Raw genomic sequence first — 26,563 nt, 5'->3', positions numbered from 1 at the left:
AAGAAATGAAGAGATGGCACCTGACGTACACGGGTCCTTTTTAGTCTGGAGAGAGGAATGGAGAGCTGGTATTATTTGGGAGGATGTTCTTTTTTCTTTTTTGGTAACATCATAGCAGGGATGGTAGAAGAGATTAAAAAGTTGCCCCACTTTGATGAGACAAGGAGGAGGAGCAGAACCTTGAGAACTGGTTTTCAAAATGTATTTGCCTTCCTCTCCTCCTTCAGGGGAGCAGACCATTTTCAGAAGCCATGGGATACGAAGTGGCAGGCTTAGTAGACTTGCTTGCCTCCAGTACCTCCATTAAGTGTGCAAAGCTGGAAGATCCCCCCTCCCCAAGCACTCTCCATTTGTTGGAAGAACAGAAACACACATTTGCACATAATTTTTACACCTAAGCAAGGAGCCCAGAAACTCTGCCCCATCCCCTCTGCCAAATTTGGCAGGTCCAGTTATCCCTCTCACGGAGAGGGTCTTGTTCCACATACAGAAACAAATTCCCACACGGGACTGAAAGGTTCCAGGCATTTGAGTGGGTGGGTGTAAGATGGCAACTCTGATTTCTTAAGAGGGAACGTCCAAAGCAATGCACCTCAATTTTCCCATATCTACATTTTTTTAAAAAAATGTTAAGTATGAAAACATTTGTTTTTGGGTAAAATATGGTAAATAATATATAGAAATTAAATCATCTTTTAGCCTTAGTAATAGGTCTGCCTTCTAGGGATGCCTGCTACTTGGACAGCAGCTGCATCGTGATAGCCAGTCACCCAAAAGCTTGTACAGAATTGATGCTTCTTTTTTTAAAAAAAAACAACTGTATGACTGTTTCAGGCAATTCCTGTCGTTTTCCAACGGTGGCTTCTTGAGAATTCAGTGTTCTCTGGACAGAATACCTGCAAAGCAGTCTGTACCAGTACATCAGTACAAAAAGGATGCATTTTTAAATGAAAGAATGAATGTAGCGCTAGTCTGTAGAGCAAAATTTTAAATTGGATCAGAGGATGCTTGAGATGCTGCTAAAAAAAGATTTGTCAGAGGAACCGAACCTTGGAAGATGTGGGGGATGTGGGGAGAAGAACAGCATGCGATCAAAGCCCTAAACAGCAGTGACTCATGCTGCACCATGCTGAGAGTGAGGAGATTAACAGCTTTTTTTTTATTTTTCATGGTTAGCAGAATAGCGCCCAGTAGCTTATGGCAAAATGGACTCTCAGGGGGGAAGTAACAGGCTAAAAATGTTCTTGTGTTTCCTGGGGTCAGGTATTTCTTTCCCAGAGTTAAGAAATGTGAGAAGGATCCACATTCATGTGATTTGAAATACTCATCCAGTCACCCCCTTGCCTTGCTTCCTGTATTCACCCTTGGAGTTGAATTCATTTGCATTGTTCAAGAATACCACACCTGTAGGTCAGTAAATTCCCAAGAGGTGCTGTGGGCCAGTACAGCTTCTTTAGAATCTCTTCCCCTGTTTACATGTGCTCTGTCCAGATAGAAACCCTAATAAAGTACCTGTGTAGGGGAGGGGGAAGAACAGGTAAAGATACAGCCTTTCTCTTTGTTCTCATGGAATGACTTAAGAACAAGACCAAAGGTCCATCCAGTCCGGGGGGGGGGGGGATGACTACCTGAGGCTGAGGACCTGTATTTCCCTGAGCCAATCAGGGCGACACCCTCCCAGTCGTTCTACTGAAACCCCACTGCTGCTGTGAAAATGTCCATCACTGCCAAAAGAATGCAGCAGTTCTGCGGAAAAACAAGATTCGGGACTCTGTGTTTCTCCACAGAGTTACTCAGGGTTTTGACAGCGGCAGAAACCACAGCGATGAGAACCTGAGGGAGGCACAAATGCTCCCACATTTTTTTTTGCCCACCCTGGATCTGATCTAAATTATTTGTAACAATGGCCAAGCCGCTTCTGGGAAATTTACAGACTGAACACAAAGGTAACAACAGGCCTTCCCGGAAACCTGGACCCTGTAGTTCTGTGGGAGGCTTCCTCTGTAGAGCCTAATGGGTGCCGATACCACACCACCCATGGAGGCTGGCAACTCCTGGGGAGTCTTGTGACTCCCAGGGATCACCGGGGTAGTTTCTTTTATTTTTAAAGGCAAAATGCAAGGACAGTAATGGAAATACAGAAAACTCCCTTGAAGGTATGTGTTTGGGTTTCTACTTGCAGAATTACAGTAGGTCTAGGGGATTCTGGGATAATTCTGGGAATGGGAGTCCAAAAATATCTGAAAATATACTATCCCTAAAACAGATTAAAAAAAATCTTTTGGATTTCCTATGGAATTAACAAGGCACACCATGGATGTGGGATTGATCAATATTGTCCAATATTTTGATTGAAGTATGAAATGAACGGCCATTTTCTTGTTTGGTTTTGTTTACATGTCTAATGGAACTGCTGCTATTCTAGACAGTGTCTTAACAGTGATGAAAAATGTTTCTCCTGACCCAGGGGACTGATAGACCTGTTCTCCACAAATTTTCCCCATCTCCCAAAGCATCTGAGTGGTCATGATGACTAAGTTTTGTGGGAGTAAATTCTGTAAACAGATTACACAGTATGTTGTTTTTACTGAAGCTAGTGTGAACTGATTTTTATTGGCTGACCCTCAGGTCTAGGACAATGAGACAGTTCTATGAGATAAACAGCTTTTCTTTCTGAGGGATCAAGGTGGCACAGGCCCACAAGATGTTAAACACAGCCTTGAAGAGCCTGAGTGGCAGCAACGTAATGGTGATTCACTGAAAGAACAGGGAACAGAGTAATTCTCATTTGGAGACCTGGAACAATGTCTCTCAGAATCTTTGTCTATGTTTCTTGGGGCTCAGGAGAGCTGAAGTCCAAATCATATAAAGTAGTGGTTCCCAACCTTGGGTCCCCTGATGTTCTTGGACTACAAGTCCCAGAAATCTTGGCCAGCACAGCTAGTGGTGACAGGTTCTGGTAGTTTTAGTCCAGAATGTCTAAAGACTCAAGGTGTTGGGAACCACTGACCCAGAGGATTAAAGCTTGAGACCCACTGGAGTAGCAGATGAGTAGGAGAGCTGAGGTAGGAAGCAGGATCTGAAGTACGAGAGATTTCTCCAAGGCACCAGAGAAGATGCTTGATTGCACACAGTGCTAAAGGGAGGCCACAGACCACAATGAAAAATGTCCAGCTGTGGCCCCTGTTGTAACTGTGTATCATGGCATTCACAAGCTGACAAAAGAGTGAAGAATTTTGAGCATTTGATTTCCCGGCGGCTTACTGCAGGGCCTCAGTCTTTGTTTGCTTCATTCTTGAATATTTCTTTCAGTTGAGTTTTGACTGAACTTCAGAACATATACAGTGGTGCCTTGCAAGACGATTGTCTCGTGGGACGAAAAACCCGCAAGACGATTAGTTTTTGCGATCCCTATGGTGCCTCGCAAGATGTTTTTTTCTGTGGCCGTGCTTTGCAAGACTTTTCCCCCCCGAGACCAGTGCTTCGCAAGATAAGTAAATTTCATTTGTCTTGCAAGGTTTCCATAGGGAACCTCACAAGATGATTTTTTCACAAGATGACAATTCTTGCAGAACGAATTAAAATAGTCTTTCGAGGCACCACTATAATCGTGAACTTGTAGAAATGGAAGGGAATGGAATTTGTTGAATCCACCCCCTTCCAGTGCAGGAAATCCACAATTAAAGAGGCGAGTTTCTTCTCTGGATCAGCATTGGTGGAAACCCTTTGGATTGCTGGTTAGGGCTGAAAGGATGGGACAGAACACGCCATTATCTACCACTTGGTGGCCAAGTTGTCTGAAATGAGGAACATGTGAGGTTAGCTGATGCAGACTGTGGGTCCATCTTGCCCAGTATTGGCAGTTCTGACTGGCAGCAGCTCTCCAAGGATGTAGAGAGGATTCTTTTCTAAACTTGCCCAGTGGCCCATTGCTGGTATTTCTAGTCGCCTCCCATGCAAATGCTAGCTAGGCCTCACCCTGCCTTTGCTTATGGAGAAAGACAGGAGTTAGGTGTTCAGAGTGGTAGTTTTGAGAAACTGTGAGAAAACTGTAGGCTAAACAATGTCATGATGTGACCAAATCAGGAAATATAAACCAATGCCTGTACTCTTCATTTATTCTGGTATTATCACTTAAAGAATCTATGTGAGGGCTGAAGTACATCTCTAATCACATAGCATTGCGCAATGTTTACTCTTGCATGTGATTGGAGGTCTAAAGCTGGGTAGAGAATTATTCTGTGTGATAAATGTCAGAGTGAGAATATGGACTTTCAGCCTCCTGAAACTTTCAGCCTTGTCTAGTAATGTAAACTTTCTGGGGGAAAAAATTTCAGGAAAAAAATGTTTTTTTCACCAGTTTTTTTCTGGAAATATTACTACTTTAGAGAGAACTTAAGTCTCAGAAGGCTTTCATTAAGGTCTTCCTGCTACATAGTTTGAATACCATGTCATAGACATATTATTTACCATTGTAAAATACCATATTCCATGCTCCATTTTCCCCCATTGTTCTGGGGAAAAAAACCAAAAAAAGGGCTTTGGAAAAAAACCTTTTTTCCAAATGTTCCCCCCCCCCATTTTTTTTCCAGGGCTTCCCATCTGTAGCTTTTTCTGCGGTGGTGGCTTAATGTATAGTTCAGTGGTTCTTAACCTTTGTTACTCGGATGTTTTTGAACTGCAACTCCCAGAAACCCCAGCCAGCATAGTTGGTGGCGAAGGCTTCTGGGAGTTGCAGTCCAAAACTCCTGAGTAGCCCAAGGTATAGTTTTATATGGATCTGAGGTACACACTGATGCAACCCTAACACCTTTTTTTGGTTGAAATTGATGTTCAGTGGATATACACCATATGCAGAAAGGAACAGTTTCTTGCTGTCTGTGAATAAATCCCAAAGGCGTGTAAGAATACCTAGGGGTACTTCCCTCCCATTCTGTTTAGAAGATTCTGATTGGGCTGATTTCCCAATATGTTATGCCCACGGGTCAAATCTGTTCATGCTGCCTTCTGTCTTGGCCTTAATTGTGCCCCAAATCTGTCATCAGGGCTCATGCAATGTATGTGCAACACACCATGATGTGCAAAACACATTTTCTTGAAGAACTAAGAACGAATAAGTGGTGACTGTGACAAAAGTGCTTTGATCTTGCTCATAGGTTAGCCTAAAGTAGAACCAGATGGTACATTAAAAATACTGTAAGTAGGGAAACTCCAGATTCTTTCCTACTCTCAGTTTGTATCAAAGTGAGACCCTGCTGTGTCCTACTAACTTCACCTTTATCTTAAAAAGGAGGAGGGGAATTCCTTGCCATGAACTTGGCATTTTTTTTTATGATCGTGGAGAGTAGGGAAGATGAAAGCCTGACTTAGCCTTGTGCATTGTGCTCAGACTGGATCAAGTCAACACAAGCTCTCTTAGGAGTAAGAGGAGGGAAATGGAGATTTCTTGCTCAACCTACATGACATAGGTTTTGTTGCAGAATTTTGAATTTCTGGTAAAATTTTTCTTTTTGCTACACAGTCGAAGTACAGAGGTCCACAGAGGAGAATAGCTACATAGTTCCCCAGAGGCCACCCCTTTCTTATTAACTGGCACTTAAAGTCTCAACAACTTGCTCCGACACATTTGTAGGGGAAAGAATTTAAAAGTTTCTTTATTTAACAGTTGCTTGAAGTCAGACTTGTGTATACTCTTTTCTTTACTGCACACATACATACAAGCAACCAACTGAACAAATCAACTGCAACAAACGGTTGCCATCAATTGACGAAAGAGAGGGATAGAATGCTCAGCAGAGGTGGAGCTCTCTTTGAATTTCAAAAGCTGGAAGGCATGATTGGCTAGTGCTGAATAGACATAAAGTCATCTCACCCCAGTCCCTCCCAGTCACTCAAACTACAGACAGCATGCAAGGTTGTAAATAAAACTCCAATAGGTTTAAACCTTTGGATACCCAAAGGTTAAAGATAGCATTTGATTTAATAATAGCAGTTGGTTGGAGCAAACAACAGTGGCAGTTACTACCAGGCGAGTTGCCAACAGAACAGAAATAGATCAGTGGCTGGAGGGTTGGCTTTGGTTAAATTATCGCCTTTTGGCCTCTGTTTTCTATGGGTAAAATGGGATCAGTGGTAACCTTTCTGCCAGAGCTCTTATGAAGACAAGTGCTAAAAGCTGCAAAGAATTACGTGAATTATAAAGGGCTATTGGAATGTAAATATTCACTGTTGGTGTAAAACCCTGCAAAAGCAACATTATGAACTAACTGCACAATAGGAATTGGATTTTGCAGGGGGAAAGCCTGGTTGAAGCACTTCCCTTTGAAATTATAAAATGTGCTGATCATTTAAATGCATGCTTTGCTAATTTTTAACTCCTTGGCTTCCCTCCAGTGGCATTTGTGCCTCCCTTCCTCAAACAAAGCACTTCTTGAACATCTGTGTTCCAGCTTTGGATGCGATAACAATAAGTCCTTGCCTGCGTAGAGTACAAGAGCTATGCACAGCAGGGCTATAACAAATCATTTTTTTAATACCAGAAATGAAAATCCAAATGTCAACCACCCACTAATTAGCAACCTTGTTCAAATGTATGAACACCCTTGCAGAAATCCTATTCATTTCAAAGAAGCTTCTGAGGGAGAAGACCCCAGGGATTTGTAACTTGTCTGGTTGATTCCCTGCAGTAGCTAGCTAGACTTTAAGAGGGAAGTGTGTTTCCTGTGATTAGTTTATTTTCCTTCCACAAAGTGATTTTTCTCAGGGATGCATGCTGCCATACAGTATTTCCTTTTCGGCGAGCAGTCACAAGACAAAAGCACGCTAAATGTGAGATAATGTAGTTGAGGAAAATCTCATACTATGACAAACATATTCCATATTGTGGAGGAATAATAAAAATATGCTAAATGCATTGTTGTTTGACTCTAGCTCTTCCTACCTGTCAAAAGATTCTTGCCTTGTATGCAGCTAATTCAATATAGTTGTGAGATATAGTGGGACTGTATCTCAGAACCAGACAGAATTTGATATAGTAATATCAACTCATATGAGGGGAAATGGAGAAAAAAACAGGAGTCTCCCTATTCCTCTTTGTGTGGGTAGGAAATAGATGTTAAACAACCCTGTTCCTGGAAACATTTCATGCAAAATTCAAAGCAGATGCTTTTTGTTACGCCTTCCCCTTGTGTAGATATTCCTTGGTTCATGGTCTGGTAACTGTTCCCGGCCTATGTCTGCTTCATTGGGACTGGATCAGTGCATGCGAAGTCTCTTCCAAGAAGAATAAATATACAGTGGGGTCTCTACTTAAGAACGTCCCTACTTAAGAACAATTCAACTTAAGAACAGCTCCATTTGCTAAATTTTGCTTCTACTTGAGAACAGAAATCCAAGATAAGAACAGGAAAAAAAACCTTTCCTGCTCTTTTTTTAACCTTAGGTCATCTTAGGTTAAAAAAAAATTCTCCCCCTAGTGGTAGAGTACGTATTAACCAGCTTTGCATTACGTAGTTCCTATGGGAATTAATGCTTCAATGTACGAACGCACCTCTACATAACAAAAAAACAGCCAGAACGAATTAATTGGTTTTCAGTCCATTCCTATGGGAAATTTTGCTTCAACTTAAGAACGTTTCAACTTAAGAACACCATTCCAAAATGGATTAAGTTCTTAAGTAGAGGTTCCACAGTAGTTTCTATGGACGGAAAAGAGCAGATACGGATTAAATGGTTTTCAATGCATTCCTATGGGAAATGCAGATTCAACATAAGAACTTTTCAACTTGAGAACCACCTTCCAAAACGGATTAAGTTCTTAAGTAGAGACCCCACTGTAAAGGCATACAGTGGACCCTCGACTTACAGACGGCTCGACTTACAGACTTTTCGAGTTACAGACTTCTCTGGCTGCAAAATTTAGTTTTGACTTGCAGCCAGAGAATCGACTTACAGACCAGAAAAAAAACCAAAATGGAATAAAAATAGAATAAAAACCACTGGTTATGGGATTAATCGGTTTTCAGTGCATTGTAGGTCAATGGAGATTCGATTTACAGACTTTTCGACTTGCAGCCACCATTCCAATACGGATTAATTCCTTAAGTAGAGGGTCTACTTGTATTGAGATAATCCATAACTGAGCCATGGTAGGATAATGCTTTAGGCCTCATCCTAGCATTGCCCAGTTAAGGGTGGCTTCAGCATGTGGTTATATCATTCTTTCAAAAGGTACTTTACAAACTCTACAATGCAAGGTAGAAGAAGCATTTTCTGTCTTTTCCCCAAGCCGAGGGATCATTACTTTTTGGAGACAAAACTCTGACAGAGAAACACAAGCCACATATCTCCATCCCTTTGATTACTGCTCTCCTGAAGCTATCAATGCGCCTCAGCGATCCTAGACCCCAGCTCTTTCCCGAAACTAGGCTCACCACCTAGGAGTAGCCATTCCCCATGCTCACCCCACTCCAGGATCCCCTTGGAGGTGGTTATTTGGACTGCTAACATCTCATTTCAAGTCTAGAGAGAATTCGGGTGCTTCCCACAGCCCATTGCAAAGTGTTCTGAGGAGGAAAGCTGTTGAAGTTCCACCTGCTTTTGATTTCATCGTCCTCTGGGTTTGTGGTGCTGCATTCTGAATTCCTTGTGGTAGATCATGTTCTTAATTAGTTATTGGAACACTAGGCCTCTTTTTCTGAAGTATGACCACACAAGGCACAAACTCCATTCTTTATCTTTGGTGAGCACTGGCTCACTTTTCCTGAAGTTGAGTATCTGTGAATTATTTCAGATTACGGGGGAGTGTGTGTGTATGTGAGAGAGATTAGTATTAGTCCATAAATTTGAATTTCCATCCACACAGAAAGCTAACATATGGTAAGGAGAAAATCTAGGCAGCATCCAAACATTGTTAGTTTTCTATGTATGTAATTTTCCCATACACAAACCGCCATTCCCACTTTGCAGTCTGAGACAAAGTCGCTCAGATACAAGTTTATTGTGTCAGTGTGAAGTAGGTTGTCATGTTTTTGCTTCCTCCAGTTCTGTTTTGGCTCAGTCTGGGCCCTTTTAGGTTTTGATCTTCATATTGATGTAAAAAAAATCTCTTGTTTGTTTTCCAGCTTATTGTTAGATGCTATGCTGCTTTGGATGTAGATGTTCCCTAGAGCTGCTGGGATGTGTCACATAGCAGAAGTATATTGAATCTATTCTGTGGTCCTTTAACAAGTGACATTTTCACATACCTGACAACTCTTCCCTTGGGCTGGGAAATTCCCTTGTCAGTTTACATATGCATCTGGAGAAGAGCCTGTTGTTTTGGAGAGAAACAAGAATATAAAACAGAAGCATCCAATTTTGAGAGGGACCTGGTATTTCTTAAACTAGCACAAACATTTGGAAGAGATAGGGATTCCAAAAAGACTTCTCTGTTATCACATCACATCCATGTAATGAAAACTTTGCAAATCAGAATTATATCACGAGCTTCTGTGGTCTATTCCAGACAAATGTGAGGTTCCTGTAGAATGAAAATCTAAACATGCAGCAACAAACAACATTGCTCCAGATTAATACAGTAGTTGATTGAGTGAGTCACTGTAGTTTTTGGACTAAATCCTATTGTTAATCCCAACTAGAGTGGATTTAGTAGTCTGTATTTATTCCAAATCTATAAGGTTAGCATTGGTCAAGTTTAGAATTCCTTAGCTTGGGTTAAAGTGAAAATGAAGATCATCACGGGTGCAAATGTATAAGCAAAGACTGAAGGCTGAGAAGGTGAAACGTATTGCTATGTGGGGCTCAGAAATAATGGGGTACTTTTCAGTTCTCTTTGCTAGTTTTGAACCTTTTCTGGCCTCACCTTCCTCCTGTGCCAGATTTCACAGAACGTTGTTTTGTCACTCTGCATTTAGTCACCCACCATTTGTTAAATTCTCAACTGGAATAACGCTGTGTGTTTCTGAGGTGGAGCAAGGTAGTCCAGAGGCTGGCACAAAGATGCTGGCCAAGAGATGGGTATGATGTGGCTTCCAGGGGCTTTTCTGCTTTCTAGCTGCTCACCACACCTGCACATCTGGTATATATCAAATGTTCTGCAAGCTTGATTGCCTTGAATTTCTTCCTGGCTTAATGGGCTGAAGTTGATGTAAGCAATCTGCCATCTCTGGACGAGACCTCCTGTGACACTTAAAACTGTGCCTCACAGCTGTAGCAGTTTTGGCATGTCCAGGAATTTAGCACATTTCATTTTGTACAGCAGAGGCTGTGCAGTAATGGGTATCTGTGGGGAGGGGAAGAGAGAGGGAGTGAGAGAGAGATTAGCACCTGATATAAGGCAGCAAAGGAGGAGAGCCTGTTTGGCACTGCTTTCAGCAGGTTGTTCTCTCGTGTTATTAGTCCATTAGGAGGAAACTGAAGGTGATAAGCCTGCCACATCTTTGCTAATGCTTAAATTGAGTGAATTTATCAGTGGTTCCTGGTTTAAGAGAGGAACAGCCTGTCCACACTCCACTTCTTCAGCTGGTTTTGCCTTGTTTGCTGATGGATATTTGTTGTTAGCACCTTAAATTATTTTCGTATGATATACCGTTTCTTCAACATTTCGGCATGGGGAAGATTAGAGTCTACTTTCATTCTAGCTCTGTGACTGCTGAGCAACATGTAGTTCTGAACATGGCACAGGCCCTCCTGTGATGATTAATTAAAATTATCTCACCTCTCTCCCTCATAATTCACAAATCCTTTGAAAAAAAGAGAGAAGTGGGGAAATACCAATGAAGCTGTCTTAACACCTGAAATAATATCCCTGGATGTTCCATAGAGCATTTTTCTTGGCAGTATTATTTTTTTAAAAAATATAGTGATTTGAAGGTAATTAATCCCCATCTTAAGGCCTGCTGTCTTTATTTGCCCACCTAATAAGGGGCCCACATACCATAGTTTGTGGCCTGAGAGTAGCAACTGGAGAAAGAGGCTGGAGAATATTTGGCCCCGCTGGCAGATCCAATGGAACGGGATGCTGGGTGTTGTAGTCAAGAAACATCTGGAGGGTCACATGCTCACCATCTCTGTGAAAGGGTATGGTTAATGCCAGGGAGGAAGATCACCTAAGAACACTATTAATGCCCCCCTTCCTTAGAGTCTCCATAGAGCAAAAATAGTCTGCAAATAAGAACTAAAAATAAATGAAGATTTCTAAAAATCAAGATGAATCTATTTTAGTTAGAATAATGGATTAAGACACACAGAGAGGTTCACCAAAATTACTCTTTGGGTAAAAATTCTCTCTTAATCCATTATTCTATTTTTCTCTGCTCCTGAAACTTATCTATTTGCTCTAGGAGCTTATAGGAAACATAAGCCCCTGGATCTAGAGCATCTAGACAAGTTTTAGGGGCAGAGAAAAATAAATTAATCATTGCATTTCTTGAGCAGGAAGTAAATGCACACAAAGAGTCTGAGTGAACTCACCACATGTTCTTGGCACTGAAATGAAGATGTGCTGCTGTTTCCCATTGATGGTAAAGGTCACCGGACACGAATTGTTTGTTATTTGCAACACAACCAGCTAATGGCTCCCCAATGCAAATTGCACTGAGCCTTTGACATTTCAAGAGGACACCCCCCCCCTCCTCTTTTCTCACCACTGACGGACAGTTGCCTTTTTACAACATCCCACTTAAAGGTTAAGAAGAGATGATGGCTCAAACAGTCATATGGGATGCAGCACACAGCATATGCATCGGTGGAAATGTGTGTCTGGTGATGAGGAGCTGTCATTTTCGTGACTCCCCTCCCCCCCCCTTTATTTTTCATCTTCGTTTGCTTAATCTGGGGTAGACAAAGAGCAAACCTTTGAGATGCATTTTGTGCATTACAGATGCTTAGTGTATCTCTGAGGTGTTTTTTGCATAAAGAGAAAAGGAAGATTGGAAGGTATATGTGGCTGGAAGGGCAGTATTTAAGGTGAAGCTACAGGCTACATACAAACATATACATTTCAGCTCTGATGGATGATACAATTAGGAAAAGTTTTTTGAGAAAGGGATTTATGGCTTGGAGAACAGGGAGTATAACTATTTCCCTCCTTATACATACCGGTACTTCATTCCCTTTTCTGGAATGCTTGTCTTTTAAAGAAAAATTAAGAGAAGATGGGAAGAGGGACATTAATCAAGTTCCCCCCCCCCCCGCAGGCTGTGATTGAAACAGCTATCAGGTCAGGGATTTTGACACCTGAACATCTCCTCAGGAGCCCTACATAACTTTATTAGACCTCTAGGGAGAAATCAGAAGCCCATGTTAATCACAGCTGGCATTTATCCCAGTTAAAAGTTAATTCCAGAATGAAACCAGACAATCATTGATGGCCATATTAAAATTAATCTGAGAATCAAGATACATTAGTCAGTTCATTGTTACAATAATTCCAGGAAACATCAGTTTTTCTATTCCTACAAGCTTTATCTACAGTACTTCTATGTTCCATAAGCATTAAAAAGCTTACAGCTATGGAGAAACTGCAGGAACACTGGAAAATTACTAAATTATGTTCTCGCCAAGCCAACCCTTGTACCGTGTGCCAGTTTGCATCTATGGAGGGAAATCAATGATGACTTGTTCTGTGATGTCTGCCACTCAAAACGGCATAGAGTTGTGATGATGTGTCGGGCGCTAAAAGTGGCATGGAGTTGTGATGATGCGTTGAATTCATGAATGCCTGTATTGTGTGTATGTGTGTTTGTGTATATCTTATCTCCATATATATAGAATTCTAACAGATAGTCACACTTCTTCCCAATTTGTAAACAATCTGTTTTACAGGTCCTTTAGCTCTAAGAGAAATTATTCAATAGGAATCTCAGTTGCTCCTGCAGAGTTTGTAATTTCAGCGGTCTGTGAAAACACCTAGGGAGTGGCCCATTGTTTCACATGTCTCTATTCCAATGCATAGAGCAGGGAGGAAAAAACTTGATGATCTTGAACTCATGATGCAAGAAGGCAAATTGTGATAAAATAGGCATTATGGATGCCTATGTTGTTATATTGTTAGAGTTGTGACCATGTTTGCTTTACTTTTTTGAACTCCAGCTCCCAGAACTCTTGAAGACCTGAGACAAGAAGAATTCTTGAGGTTCGGTCCATAGACAAGACAGCAGTGGACACCTACGTTGCACTCACCTGACTGAGGCCTCCTTCAGGGCTTGCTTTCTGTTCAAAAAGGAAATAGCCCCCATAGTTCCTGGAATGCCTAGCTCTTTGTGGGAGGTGTAGTTCTTTGGGATTAGTCTTCTGTAGAACCTGATTGGTAGCAAAACTACTGCAGATGGGATTTTTGGAATTTAAGGACTCCCAGTTGCACAATTCAGAGGGAACCCCCAAAACTAAACTATGGGAATGGGAGCCCTCAAGCTGGCAGGAGGTAGAGCAGCCTGCTCACCTCCATGCTGTTCCAATGTTAGAAAAGTACTCCACTAAAGCATGCAAATCATGAAGATCCCTTGCAGGGGATTCAAAGGAGGTGACCTCTGAGTCACAGAGAATCCTCACAATTCACATGATGCAGTGAATCACTTTTCTCATGGTTCAAAGACGCACCACAGGTGTAGCGCGGAGGTGAGAGGGCTGTTTTACTTCTTGCCAGTTTGAGCACTCCCAGTGCTATAATTCAGCCTGGGGAGTTCCCACAGAATTATGGGGATGGGAGTCCTTGGATTCCAAAAATCCCATTCTCAGAGTCAACGCTTCCCCTGAAGACATAGGCCTCCCAGGAACCAAGGGTGCCATTTCTGTTTTGAACAGGAATCAAAGCCTGTGGTAGGTCTCAGTCCAAGTGAATGAAATGTAGGTGTCTGTGGGCTGGAACTCCTAGAATTTACCTGGAGAATTTTCGGAGTTAGGGTAGAACAAAAACAGGTGGCACACCTCTGTTACTTGCCGTCCTCTGCTCAACCATTCTGTTCAGAGTGAAGGCAGAACTGTTGAATACCTACTGGCCTCTGTCTTCTGTGAAAGGAGGAAAGCATTCAGTGTAGTGGAAGTGGTATAAAGGAGGCATTAAGGGGATTGCTGTCATAGGCAAAAAAAAAAAATTCATATGGAAACACCTGGCACCAATGTCTTCCTCTTTGGTCTGACCTCACCTGCAGTACTACATCCAGTTCTGGGCATCACCATTTTAGAAGGATGTTGAGAAGCTGAAATGTGTCCAGAGGAGGGTGACTACGCTGGTAAGAGGTCTGGAAAATGACCCCTGCGAGGAGCATTTAAGGGAGTCTGATATATTTAGCCTGGAAAAGAGAAGGCTGAGAAGGGCCATGGTAGCCATCTGCAAAGTATTTGAGGTGTTCTCACAGCAAGGAAGCGGTTGTTATTGCTGTTTTGTTACATAGCACCTGAAGCAATGGATTTAAATTGCAGGTAAAGAATTTGTCTAAAAATTTAGGAAGTCCTACCTAGTAAGACCTACTTGGCAAAAGAATGGATTACCTCAGAAGGTGGTGAACTCTCCTTCATAGACCGTTTTTAATCAAAGGTTGGATGTTCATCACTCAGGATGCTTTAAAGGAGATTTTTCCCCCTTGTGAGAGGTTGAATTGATGACCCTTGAGGTTCCTTCCGGCTTTGCAGTTATATAATTATGTAGCACAGATTGTTAGTGAGATATCTTTCTTTGTTCTGGGCTGGTCCTTAACAAATAATTCTGGAAATGTTTGTTGTGACATTTATCCTAGGTTACCAATAACGAGATAAACTGCACATATCCAGAACTAGTTTCAAAAACCATCTGCTTCTATAGTCTTTGCACTTCTGCATCTTTTTAAGTTTATTGTTCCTGCACGAAGAGAAGCAATCAGGATCTCTAGAAAATCATTGTCATTTAGGGACATTTATCACAGTGCAAATCCTTAGCCAGATAGGGATTTTTTTTTTCTGACTACTGACAATCCTCTCTCTCTCCCCCTCTGGATTCTAGGTTTGTCTGCGCTAAACAGGTTGTGAGTTCCTTTACTCACACAGATGCATGAAGCAGGTAATTGCCTTGTGTTCGTGCACACAAAGAGCAGGCATGCCTATTTTAGAAGAGGAAAATAAAAGATGAACGGCACTCTCCTGAAAGAAAAATTACCATATATGGCTCACTGAAGGGAAAGCTCAATTTTTGATGCTGGCTGATTCCTGTGGCTCAACAAATGGGGTTGACCTGAAAGTGCAATAGGGTTCCTTGTTTTCAGCTGCAGCAAATTAACAAGGCTCCTTGTTTGGGTTTTCTTTATTGAAGAGCAATTGCATCAACTTGACTTGTCTGACACTGAATAATTTGTGCTGTAGGCAGCAAGTTCTAAATCTATTCATCTAGCCATAGCAAAACCCAGTAAGAAATTGGAGCCTGGAGAAGTAGCTTGTTGGGACAGTAACGCCCAGAATCCTTCAGTCAGCATGGGTACAGGGACTTGTCGTTGTTCCAAGATGATGATGATGATGCTTCCAGACCTTGGTTTGGTTGCACAGAACCCTGTGCTGGGCTCACTAGTGGCTGGAAGTTTTAACATGGCCTTCAAAGTGCCTGTTAAAACTCAAAAGGCTTTTTCAAGTGCATGGAAAAAAATGGACATAAATCCTGGATGGTCCTCTTGAAATTGGTGGAGGCACAACATTTTCACTCCGATTTCAGTAAGCACCTGCCACATGCCCAGAGTATCAAGGTGTGGTGGATAGTTAGGCAGAAAAATCTATTCACCCTCAGGTGCCCCTTAGTCCTGGGGTTGAGTAATACAAAGATTTTCTGCAGAGGGTGGTGGTTGTTGTAGTAGTTATAGTTTAGCTGAACCTGCTGCTTTCAAAGCTGCAAGTTTTGCCGATCAACAGATGGCTAGAGCAGCCTTGGGGAAGAGGGAAATGCACATCCTTCAGAAGGTAGGCTGGATGTGAACAGAATCAAGGTAGGATGCTTATTTAAGGGGTCTTTGCTGGCCTCAAGTGCTTTGGGAAGGAATGCACACAGGCCATTGACACATTGATGGATGTGCTTAGTATAACAGGCCATGAGGTTGTAAAAATGGAACACGAAGGCCCGCAAGGGAGCTTGCCTCTCAATGGTCCTTCTGCCTTCCTGGGGCTGCCAGTGGAGAGATGCTGCATTAAATATGTCAGCATGCTTTTTGTGTGACTCGTCAGGAGAGGGGGCTGGTTTTAGAAGAAATGAATGGAAGAAAAAAAAAGTTAGAATTGAATGGATAATGCTTGTTTACCATGATAGACATGCATATTTCTGTTTAGAGACAATCAATTGTTCCGGTGCTATGAGATGCTCCCTACCACCTGTGCTTGCTGTGGGAATTGAGGCGTGGGAAACCAAAAGGTTTACTTCTATTAGCCTTCATGAATTTGAGCATGCATTTTAAATGTGCTTCCAAGAGGAATGGTTTTGCAGGGGGCCAACCAGCTAAATTGGTATAGCAAACAAGCAGTATCAATGTGAGGACCTTACATGTCCCCATGCTGTTATGCCAGACAGATAGAAAGGATGAGTAGTAAAATAGCAACATCACACAGCAGTTAGAACTTTCATACACCTATAAAGAAAGCCATGCTGTTGGGGTACCCTCCATGTGCCTGTTGATTCTGATCATTTAATGCTGACTTGCTGTTGCTAAGATCCTACCGTAAGTTATTACTGTGGTGCTTTTGATCCCTTTATCTGATAGTGTGTGCAACTACTGGTAGCTTATCATTTCAGGTAGGAAGGGCACTCAGTGTATATGCCCTGTAGTCGTACATTTCAAAATGGAAGTTAGAATGTTGTTGTGGCAACTGTCCTTCCTTGGCATCATTCTGACATTCTGGGCATGCTGAAAATGTTGAGCACCATTCCTGCACATGCTCAGGACATCAGTATTGAAGCCAAGGAAGAAAGGGCAGTATGCATTTATCTGGTACATATGTTCCACTAGTGAGAAATCCTTCACTCATTAAAAGTAAATGACAGAAGGTCTTAGAACATTGTGAGAGCTCTCTCTTCCTCCCGCTCATCATCAACACTACTCCAGAGGCAAAGGTAATCACAGAAGGAGTCACAGAGGATGTTCTTTGGACCACTAGGATTTTTATTTTTTTTAGGTGGATTTTTTAAAATATTGGGGCATTTTCTTCCCTTAAATTACGCCCACTATTTATTTGCATTGCTTAAGCCAGCTCCACCTACTGTAGCCAGTGGAAACTTTCTTCTCTCTTGAGTTATAACTTTATTCAACTATTAACTTTTGTGACTGTGTGTGCAGGACAGAGAATGAGGGACAAAGAGAGAGAAACGTGCTACAGAACCAGAACAGCAGCCAAAGTGTTAAGGTATTTAATTACTTTACTCACTCTGTTATCTTCCCAGCATTGATGCAGGTGGAAGTGTAGCTGGCCTGAGATGCCCTAGTCAGTTTCAGGGATTAATTGAAATCTGTATCTCCCAAGCCTAGTCTAAGCAGTGTATCGCCCTGGCTGTCCAGTTAGTTGTGCACTGCACAAATGCATCTTTTGAATCTGCTGTTAATCAGTGTGATTACAATAAATGCAGGAACATTTCTCAGTATCCTTGCCCTGCATATTGCTTTATAAACATCTGTTATTCTGCACAATTCCAGGTTATTTTCTTGTTGTCCATTTCTCTAAACTTCTTAAATGAGGATTTCTGTTTTTTCACACACATACATATACCTGTGTGGCTTTTTTTGGGAGGGGTGGCTTCTCATTTGTTCATAGTGAAAACAAAATTACTGTATAATAATTTTCCCCTGCAGATAGTGTTGGTGGTAGAGTTTTAAGTGCATGAGAGAAAATATTGTGAAAGAGAGAGCGAGAAGACGAGAGGGTTAAAGAGTTGAGGGAGAGAGAGAAGGGAAGGGCTTGGGGTTTGCAGGAGAGTTACCTTGTGCTCTGAGTTGTCAACTGTCTCATATCCCCTTTCCCAACAGTAAGCCCGTCCCATTAAATGTAGTGGGACTTATTTTGGAGTAGGCGAGTATAAAACTTTATTGTTGCTTTGTAAGCAAGAAAGCAACTTATTCCAGTTCTGTACATTGTTCTGAGATGAGGGTTATCACGCCCATTTTTAACATGCTCCTTTTCCACCCAGTTCCTTTCTAGGAGAAAATGCCATTTGGGGCTACTGTTCTATAATATCGTTACTCCCAATACTAAAAACTTGGCACTATTTTTGACGGTATGAAATACTTGTAATTCTGGCTCAGGTCAGTATCGCTATTAATCCACTCACTCCAAAATATTGTTGCAACTCTTTCTCAGTTGATGTGTTTTCACCTTGCGTAGGCCTGCCTCAACTAACTGTATTGTAAATTTCCATACCCTTTCAGAACATCACAACTAAAGCTGTTAATGTAATTTTACACCCTCTCACTGATCACCACATACCTCACTTTACCTTATGAGAAGATGCAGCAGAGAATGAGTATGAACCTTCTATGAGTGGGTTAGTAATGCTCAAACTGTGTATTTTCTTGTTTCTGTAAATGTTATATGATGGAAGAGGGAAAGAAAGTTGTGGGGGGAGGGTAGCAGCTGGTGCATTGACTCTAGAATCCAAAGACTGGAGGGAAACAGCAGCAAGTTTCCTGCTTTGCTGTTTCAGTTGTTTTTGGTGTGAAAACACTCATATCTGTACAGAAATCAGTTTGTGTAAGCAGGGGATAGGAGTCTTTCCTTTCTTCATTGATTTCAACAGTTCTTTCCATTCTTAAACTAGTGGCCTGGGGTGCATGGGGGCTTCTACAAAATAACCTGTGAACATTTATTCCCTTGTCATTCCAACCCCCCCCCCCCAATGTTTTAATTTCTCCAATTAAAAAATGTTTCCCCTTATTTCTCCCATCTCTCCACATGAAGACAGACATATGCCATTTGGCTCTTCTATGCGATGTCTCTTTGACTCTTCTATGTGATGCCCGGGTCAGAAATGCCTCCTCCTCCTCCTCCCTGGAAAATCTTAAGGGCAGAGCCAAAGGAGAGGAGTGACTTTCTGACCCCAGCAACAAGATGCTGTACAGTACAGAGAGCCAAACAGGAGAGGAAGAGGGGAAAGAAAGGAAAAGGACTTCGTAAAAAAAAAAAAAATCTCATGAGTTCATTTGCATTCCTCACTTTGTCCTTTCTGTCCAACCGTGTGCTGCTGTATAACATTAAAATCTGGGTCTCGAGACATTGCCCCACACCCTGAAACATTTGCTTGGCACTCATGATCCTGAAACAAATTTGTGTGCCTCTGCACTGAGTTCCTGGGGTAGAGCTGGGCAGAAAGTCCTCTGCTTTACCAACTGTGGCCCCTTGGCACCACCCACTAAAGCCTCCCTTGCCATCCTTCCTGCCAGCCCCAATGGGCACCAGCCAACATTTAAAAAACAAAAACTGGGGATGCCCATTGCCAGTCTGGTTTTACTTGTGGAGATGCATGTGCCAAGGGCTTAACATTTTGCTTTTCGAGGCAGGTGACAAGAGAGCGCCACCTCTCCTGTGTGAACTGGCCAAATAATGTGACATCAGTACTATGGAGGGAATAGTTTTCTCCAAGCGCACCTGAGAGATTGGCAGGCTTTTTCTGGGACTGAGGACTGGATGTGTAGCATGTGCAGCTCTGTCTGCAGAGACAAAAAGGATCCATCAGGGAATTAGGAGGAACAGCTGCCCTCCCCCCCAGCACCTGCTTCCTGAAACACTTACATAAAGATAGGATTAGCTCCTGCAGGCACACCTTTGCGTAGTCCTAGAGAGAGTTGCAACTTCCTTCCCCTGGTAATCTTCTCTGTGTAACCATGAATATTGCATATGGGGGGTGGTGGTACAAGGTACTGGCACATACCTGGGAGGGGGGGAACATGCTGCTGCTGTTGCTTGCTTAGCAGCTTTTCAGAGCAGATGGTCTGAAGAAGTTTGGAATGAGCGATTACCAGGCAACTTTGAAATCTAGCTCAGCAGTCAGTGACAGACTGGCAGAGAATTGTTAATAAGCATGCCCAGTGTGTATGCGTGCGTGTGAGAGAGGGAGGGTGCATATTATTGTTAGTAAGCTGCATCATTTCTGTTCTCAATCTGTTTCTTTTTGAGGTTTCAGGATAAATAGAGGCAGAAGTAAACAAACAAAGTCCCAGCCTTCTGCACCAACCTGCTTTTTGGGGAACATGTTCGATTCCTCTTGCTTGCCTTCGGAAATGAAATGGTGGGGTGTGTTTGTGTGTATGTAGCTGTGGTGGTGGGGAAGGTGAAAGGATTATTGTTTCAAAAATACATATGCACATAATCCTAGAGAGAATTAAAAGCAGGGCAAGCTACTGAGTACACACAAAGGCAAAGACGGTATGCTTTGAAATGTTTAAACAGCACACACGTAAGCTGGTTTGGTGATTGTTTGTTCTTGGCAAGCAACTCTGGGACTCCGGATTTTGATGACCCAAACAGACAATTCTGAAGTCCTCCTCCATGTTATGATTCCCAGGGTTTGACGGTGGTTTTACAGAAGGGGTGGGAAGCATGGGGTTCATTGGCTCTGCTGGTTAGAGCGGATGGGAGTTGCATTCCAGCAACATCTGAAGAATTGTATGTTCTCCCACACTGCTTAAGGGCAAACCACGTTAATGGTACAGATATATATCTGTACCATTATCGTGGGTTGCCCTTAAGCAGTGTGGGAGAACATACAATTCTTCAGATGTTGCTGGAATGCAACTCCCATCCCAACCATATATATATGGTCCCTACCACCCAGAAATCCTGATTAAACCTAAAAAGACAAGTGTGCTGGCTAGAGATTATGGGATCTGTCTTTTGAAGAAGTAGGGGATAATCAAGTTGAGAAAGGCAGTGGTGGATTTTCTTCTCCTTCTAGAATGGGACCTTGCTGTGGCAAAAGATGAAGTGGCTCTAAAAATGCATTATGATCTCGGCTAGCTCCTAGGTCTCCTCCATGTCATCCTGTAGCTTCCCTGTGTATTTTTGCACCTTCCTGATACTCCCTTCTGAATGCCTCCACTTTTCAGGATGATGATGAACTTCCGACTACCACTACATGCAGCCTGGAGAAGTTACATTTTTGGACTATAAATCTCATAATCCTGTGGCAGAGAGATTGTAAGAATTGTGGTCTTAAACAATATTCCCAAACTTTGCCACCATCCATGTATTTAATTTTCAGCTTTTGCTTAATTTTCAATCTGTTTGAAGGTGATAGCACATTTATCTTCTTAATCTTGCAGCTCCTTGCTGCTTCTATGGATGAAAGTAAATTAATGAAGCACATTTCCATGGCAGGAAATATCATGGACGGTTGGAGCTAGAAGAAGATGGAGTGGGAGATAGGCAATGAGCACTTTTGGAACAGATTAGAATAACATTTGAAACGGAAACATCCATTCCAGTTATTGCTTCATGTGAATGTTTATGAAAGGGCAGTTTCAGTTTATCAGGATGTGGAGAAGTTTCTCATTAGATCCATTAAACTTCTGCTGCTGCCAGAAATCCTTTGTGACTCACTTAAATGTCTTCTTCAGTACCACTCCTGGAACCAGGGACATATCCAGGTAAGGTCCTGTAGCCAAGCAAAAAGGAGATGGGCCCGAGGTTGTATGCTGAAACCAGGACCTTAATGAGGATACTTTGACAGTTGTCATTCTATGCTTATCTACGAATTTTGTATCTCAAGTTCCTGGGTACAATCCCTGCCATAGCGCTGGGAAGGACGTGTGTCTAAAACCCTTGATGTCTTCTGTCAGTCAGCGTATCAACCAGAACTGGAGAGTCTTCAGCCCTATAAATGGTTTAGACTTCTACTCCCATAAGCCCCACTCAAAATAGCAAGTGCTAAAGGATTGTGGAAACTGAAACCCAACACATGAAATACAAACATTCCGCACCCCTGGAGCTAAATGAAACTGTGATCTAGCTCAGTGTCTTGTTAACTGCGTGCCTGACGGCCTCATTCTTCTGCCATCCATAGGATCCTGTTACCAAAATATGTGCCTCAGAATTGCCTAGGTGTAGAAATGTTTCCTAGCCTAGTTGCCTTGTTAGTGCAAGATGTTTTGCTTCACGAGGCAAAGGGTGGCCCCTATTCCTTTTGCAGAAGCCAGCCTTCAGTGCTGGCCATCTCTTATTTCAATTGAGAGTGGCAGGCGACCTTAAGAGACACAAGGCTGGCCATGTGGTGCATGTACCGCTCTGTTCTTCAGCAGCTCTTCTAGTCCGCACTCCCAGGACCTGCCACTTGAGGCATGTGCCTCACTCTGCCCAATGGTAGAGCTGGCCCTGCTGGTGATGATCGAGTCCTGCATCTTGCCCGTGTTGTACATCACAGCCCATTCATAGAGTAGTTGCTTCGATCATGCTTGACAGTGGTTGAGTACTAACATTGAAAAACAGAGGATGGGGAATGGACATTTGATGAATGAGATTCCATAAAGCCCCATTTTATTCAAGGAAGGCATTCTGTACATATTCACAGACATTCTGTTAGGTCACGTGCAGAATGTCTTTTAAACTAAGGTCTAGTCTCCTCTCCAATAGGTGTTAGGTTAGCATTGGGATTCTAGGAGGATAATATTTAGCAGCTACTGTACTACTATTGTGGTCAGTTTCCAGAACAGCAATCACATTAGTCTTTTGCAAGAAAAACAATAACATGTTGTTGAAAATTGACAGATTTATCGTGCCATTAGCTTTTATGGGCTAGAGCTCATCAGATGTTCTCATTGTATACTCCCTTGAGTTTTGCACAGAATATCACAAACCTTGTGTCTTGCTTTCATATTGTGGCATTTTGAAATGAGTGTTTCTACTTTGTTTTTTCTGAATCCATGGTATGCATTCATGTGCTGGCATATAAAGAATTTTTTCAACTGAGGACTAACCACCTTGCATTTGATGAGATCTGCTTAACTGAAAGCTTTTGCTGCATAAATCCATTAGATTCTTTTTGCTGCAACAATCTACCCATGGGATTTGTTTATCTGGTCATATGTAGTATACAAGCAGACCACCTGCATTAGACTAGATGACTTCGGAGGTACCTTCCAGTTGTGTCTACAAAAAAAAGGCAAGGGAGATAGTTTATAAAAGGATGAATGAATCTGAATTTGAGAATGCCTTAACTAGACCTGCAGTCCATGAGGTGATGCTGATAGTTATACAGTATAAGCTTCTTTAATGGTGGTGGTGGTATTAGTCCAAGACTGGTGTGAAGCCAGCTTTGTACTGTCTCCTGGTGAATACAAGCACTTTGTCGAGCCATTTGGTGCTCCAAAGTTGAAGCAACTCTGGAGCATCCAGTGGCTCCACCCATCTACCAAAGTTTGCATTTCATATTGTACTGTACGTATTAGCAAAAGCCAGGCAACTTGTTTGGTCCCCGTAGCAAGCACCTCTCCCACCTACCCTGCTAAAAATACAGTTGCAACCAATTAAATAACAATTTGCTGCCGTTTTATGAGATGCAGATCCTGCTCCCATCCTGCTGCACTCTGAGCAGCCACCCCACTCTGCTTAACTAGTCGGTAGGGCTCCCCATTTCCTCCTGAGGCCCAGAGTCCCCCTCTCGCCCTTGTAACTGGGCCTGCAGTGAGAGAAGCTGTTAAAACAACTTTGTGCTGTCAAAGGAATAAAGCACCAACCATTTTCATTTCATATCTTCCTTGCAGGCATTAAAAACTGCCTTCACTTCCTCCTCCTAAGAGGAAGGCAATATATATTAGTATAAAATAGTGTTGTGTTTAAAAATTGAAATGAATATCCATTTCACCCTGCCAGTCAGGCACTGTTTTAGCCCTATTTGTCTGTAACTCTTGCGCACTGGGGAGAGAGGCAGGCCAGAGGAAGTGGGCAAGTGTTTGATTGCTGCTGCCTGCCTGATGGTTGATATTAAGTAGGGATGTGGCTGAAATAAGCAATAGATGTAGGCAACATGTTTCAAAGGCTATCTTGAGTATTTTGCAAAAAAGTAAACTTGATGCAGTGAGGCTTTTTTGTACTAACAGAGCAATCCTAAGTAGCCAAAATGGCAGAAAGCTGATATTAGGCCAGCTGATTGTGTGCTGTATCCTAATTCCTCATCACCTCGAGATGCTGTAAATTGTTTAGGACTGTCCACACCTTTGCCTGTTTAACGGCTGCATCTGTGATCTAGAGGAGGTTTGGATCAATCATAACTCGGCTCCCTCTCACTCTACCCCTTCTCCCACCCCCTTGAAGAAGGGGATAAGTTGTCGTCCAAAAACCAGGTATTTTTGATCTCTTGGGCAGAGTTAATACCAGATTTGAGTTACAGACAAGAGTGAGGGAGACCTCTTTCTAGATACAGACTGAGCAATTCCTTGTAGGACTGCACATCTGCATCTACATTCTGTGGAACATTTTTCCTAGCTAGAACCCCAAATGCTAATTTTCCTAAGAATTGGGTCGGCACATTTCTTCAGTGAAGTGTATATTATTGCTTTTCTCTCAGAAAGAGAAGTGTAACGTTTCTAGTGCTGATTCTTGCTTTGGAAGCTAAACGCTTATGGCTGGATATTGGACATTGAATCTTGGGTATGTGCCTTAGTTATCTCTCACTGTGGTTGGAAGGGTTATAGAAGAGAAGAATTATAAAATATCATAATACCATTGCTTTCTCTTGTCTTTGGAAACCAAAATGGGGCAGAGTGAGTTAACATAGGAAGAGTTTTTTAAAAAAGTACGGTGCCATAGTTGGTTTTGGACTGTGCAGCAAGAAGCTGAGAGCCAGTGTGGTATGATGATGGACAAGGACAGAGGAAGTCTGGGTTCAAAACCCTGTTCAGCCATTTAAACTCACTGGAAAGAGGGATGGCCATAGTAAAACTACTCTGTAACCTTATGAGGGTCACCATAAGATGCAACTTGATAGTACATAACAAACAAACATATCAATTAACATATACACTGCACAGCCTAGTGAAATGTAGTACCTGGTTAAAGATCCAGGGGTCAGGAGTTTGATTTCCTACTGAGCCTCCTAGGACAAGAGCCAACCTGTGTATCCTTGAACAAGCTGCACACTCTCAGAGCAGCTTCAGGAAAAAAAAGGAATCGTAGGCCACCTCCAAGTACTTTATAGCCAAGATACACTGGTAAGCATTGCCACAAGTCAGAATCAATTTGATGGAACACAGTTATCATTCTCATTATTAACATGAAAGCCCTGCTATGTGGAACCTTGTAGATGTTATTAGACTATAAATCTCATCACCCACGAGCCAACATAGCCAATGGGGAGGTGTGCTAGGAACATTGTTAATACACTTCTGCCATCAGGCTTGTATCGCTTCTGTGTTCCATTTGCAACCTTAACACAAAATATCATCACTAAACCAAGTCCTGTTCAGTCCTTAGGGCAGCCCGTCTCTTCAGCCCAGAAGAAGGGGAGCACCCTACACTTGCCCCCTCCGTTGTTGCTCAGCACGCATGAAAGCCAGCAATCTGGCCAGGATCTGGCTCTCCACACAGGAGTGGAGAATGCAGGGACTCGGATCAAGAATCTGGCTCGCATGGAGAGCATTTATAAGTACCGTGTTCCTCCCAAAATAAGACAGGGTCTTATATTAATTTTTGTTCAAAAAAAGCATTGGGGCTTATTTTCAGGGGATGTTTTAATGTACAACAATCTACATTTATTCAAATGCAGTCATGTCAGCTTCTTCTGGTTGCTGCACAACGGTGGAGGGTGGGGTTTCACTTAACGGGGGCTTATGTTTGGGGGGTAGGGCTTCTATTACAATTGATAGAAGTGAAGGTTTGACTTATTCAAATGAGGCAATTGCCTCATAAAAGATTGTTCTTACTTGAAAAAGAAAAACAAGCTGTTTGTGTGTGTATTCAGAAGAGATTATCCAGCCTTGTAAAAACAGGCTCCTCGACCCCCCTTCTCCTTGCTTTCTTTCTTCATAACTCAAGGCTAAAAGCCAGATAAGCATGGAATGTTGAGACAAGAGGCCCTTTAGGGAAAGTGATTGTTTTGCGCATGTCTAAAATGTGTTTTCACTAATCCAATGAATTGTTGCTAACTAACTTAATGACCTCAAAGGCCCACCCCTCTCGCCCTGAGGGGACAGCTATAAGACTGTACCAATTCCTTTGTTCTTTGAAGAAACCCTAATCACCCACAAATTAAGGTGAAATGGTGTTCCTTCCCGCCAAACTGCAGTGGCGTTCTATTTTTGTTTTTCCTTTTTATGTAAATAAAATGAACTTCAATAGAAAAGCCTTCGTGTCTCAGTCTTTTGTTTAAGGTAAATTGTTTGGCATAACAATTTGGGGGCTCGTCCGGGATCCCTAAACGCCCCGATTGGGGCTGGATTTTTATCCAGTTGAGGTCAGGCAGAACAGGCAGCGGTGAAGTGAATCGGAAGGCGCCTCTGCCTTCTTTTAAGGCAGCCGCTTCCTTGCCGACGCTTTGGCTGCTTGGCATCAAGAACTCGGAAAGAGGCACGAATGTGAGAGTTTTTTTTTTTAAGCCGGCCGGCCAACGAATCAACGAGCCAGCAGATCAACGGACCTG

General features: G+C 42.4%; 1 protein-coding gene and 1 long non-coding RNA gene across 5 annotated transcripts in view; both read left to right on the top strand.

The window, feature by feature from the left end:
* The window catches only part of PDE4A (phosphodiesterase 4A), a 510,240-nt gene that overhangs the window by 285,381 nt on the left and 198,296 nt on the right, over positions 1-26,563 (top strand). The window lies entirely within an intron of this gene.
* Positions 1-26,563, top strand: part of LOC144587126 (uncharacterized) — a 38,988-nt gene that overhangs the window by 6,085 nt on the left and 6,340 nt on the right. The window contains exon 1 of the long non-coding RNA XR_013542317.1: positions 1-26,563. This exon is cut by the window's left edge and continues 6,085 nt beyond it. This is a non-coding gene — a long non-coding RNA (uncharacterized LOC144587126).

The sequence above is a fragment of the Pogona vitticeps genome, chromosome 2 (genome assembly GCF_051106095.1).
Source record: "Pogona vitticeps strain Pit_001003342236 chromosome 2, PviZW2.1, whole genome shotgun sequence".
NCBI classification, from domain to species: Eukaryota; Metazoa; Chordata; class Lepidosauria; order Squamata; family Agamidae; genus Pogona; species Pogona vitticeps.
Note: the sequence above shows the minus strand (reverse complement) of the source record. Positions and strands in the feature narration are given on the sequence as shown.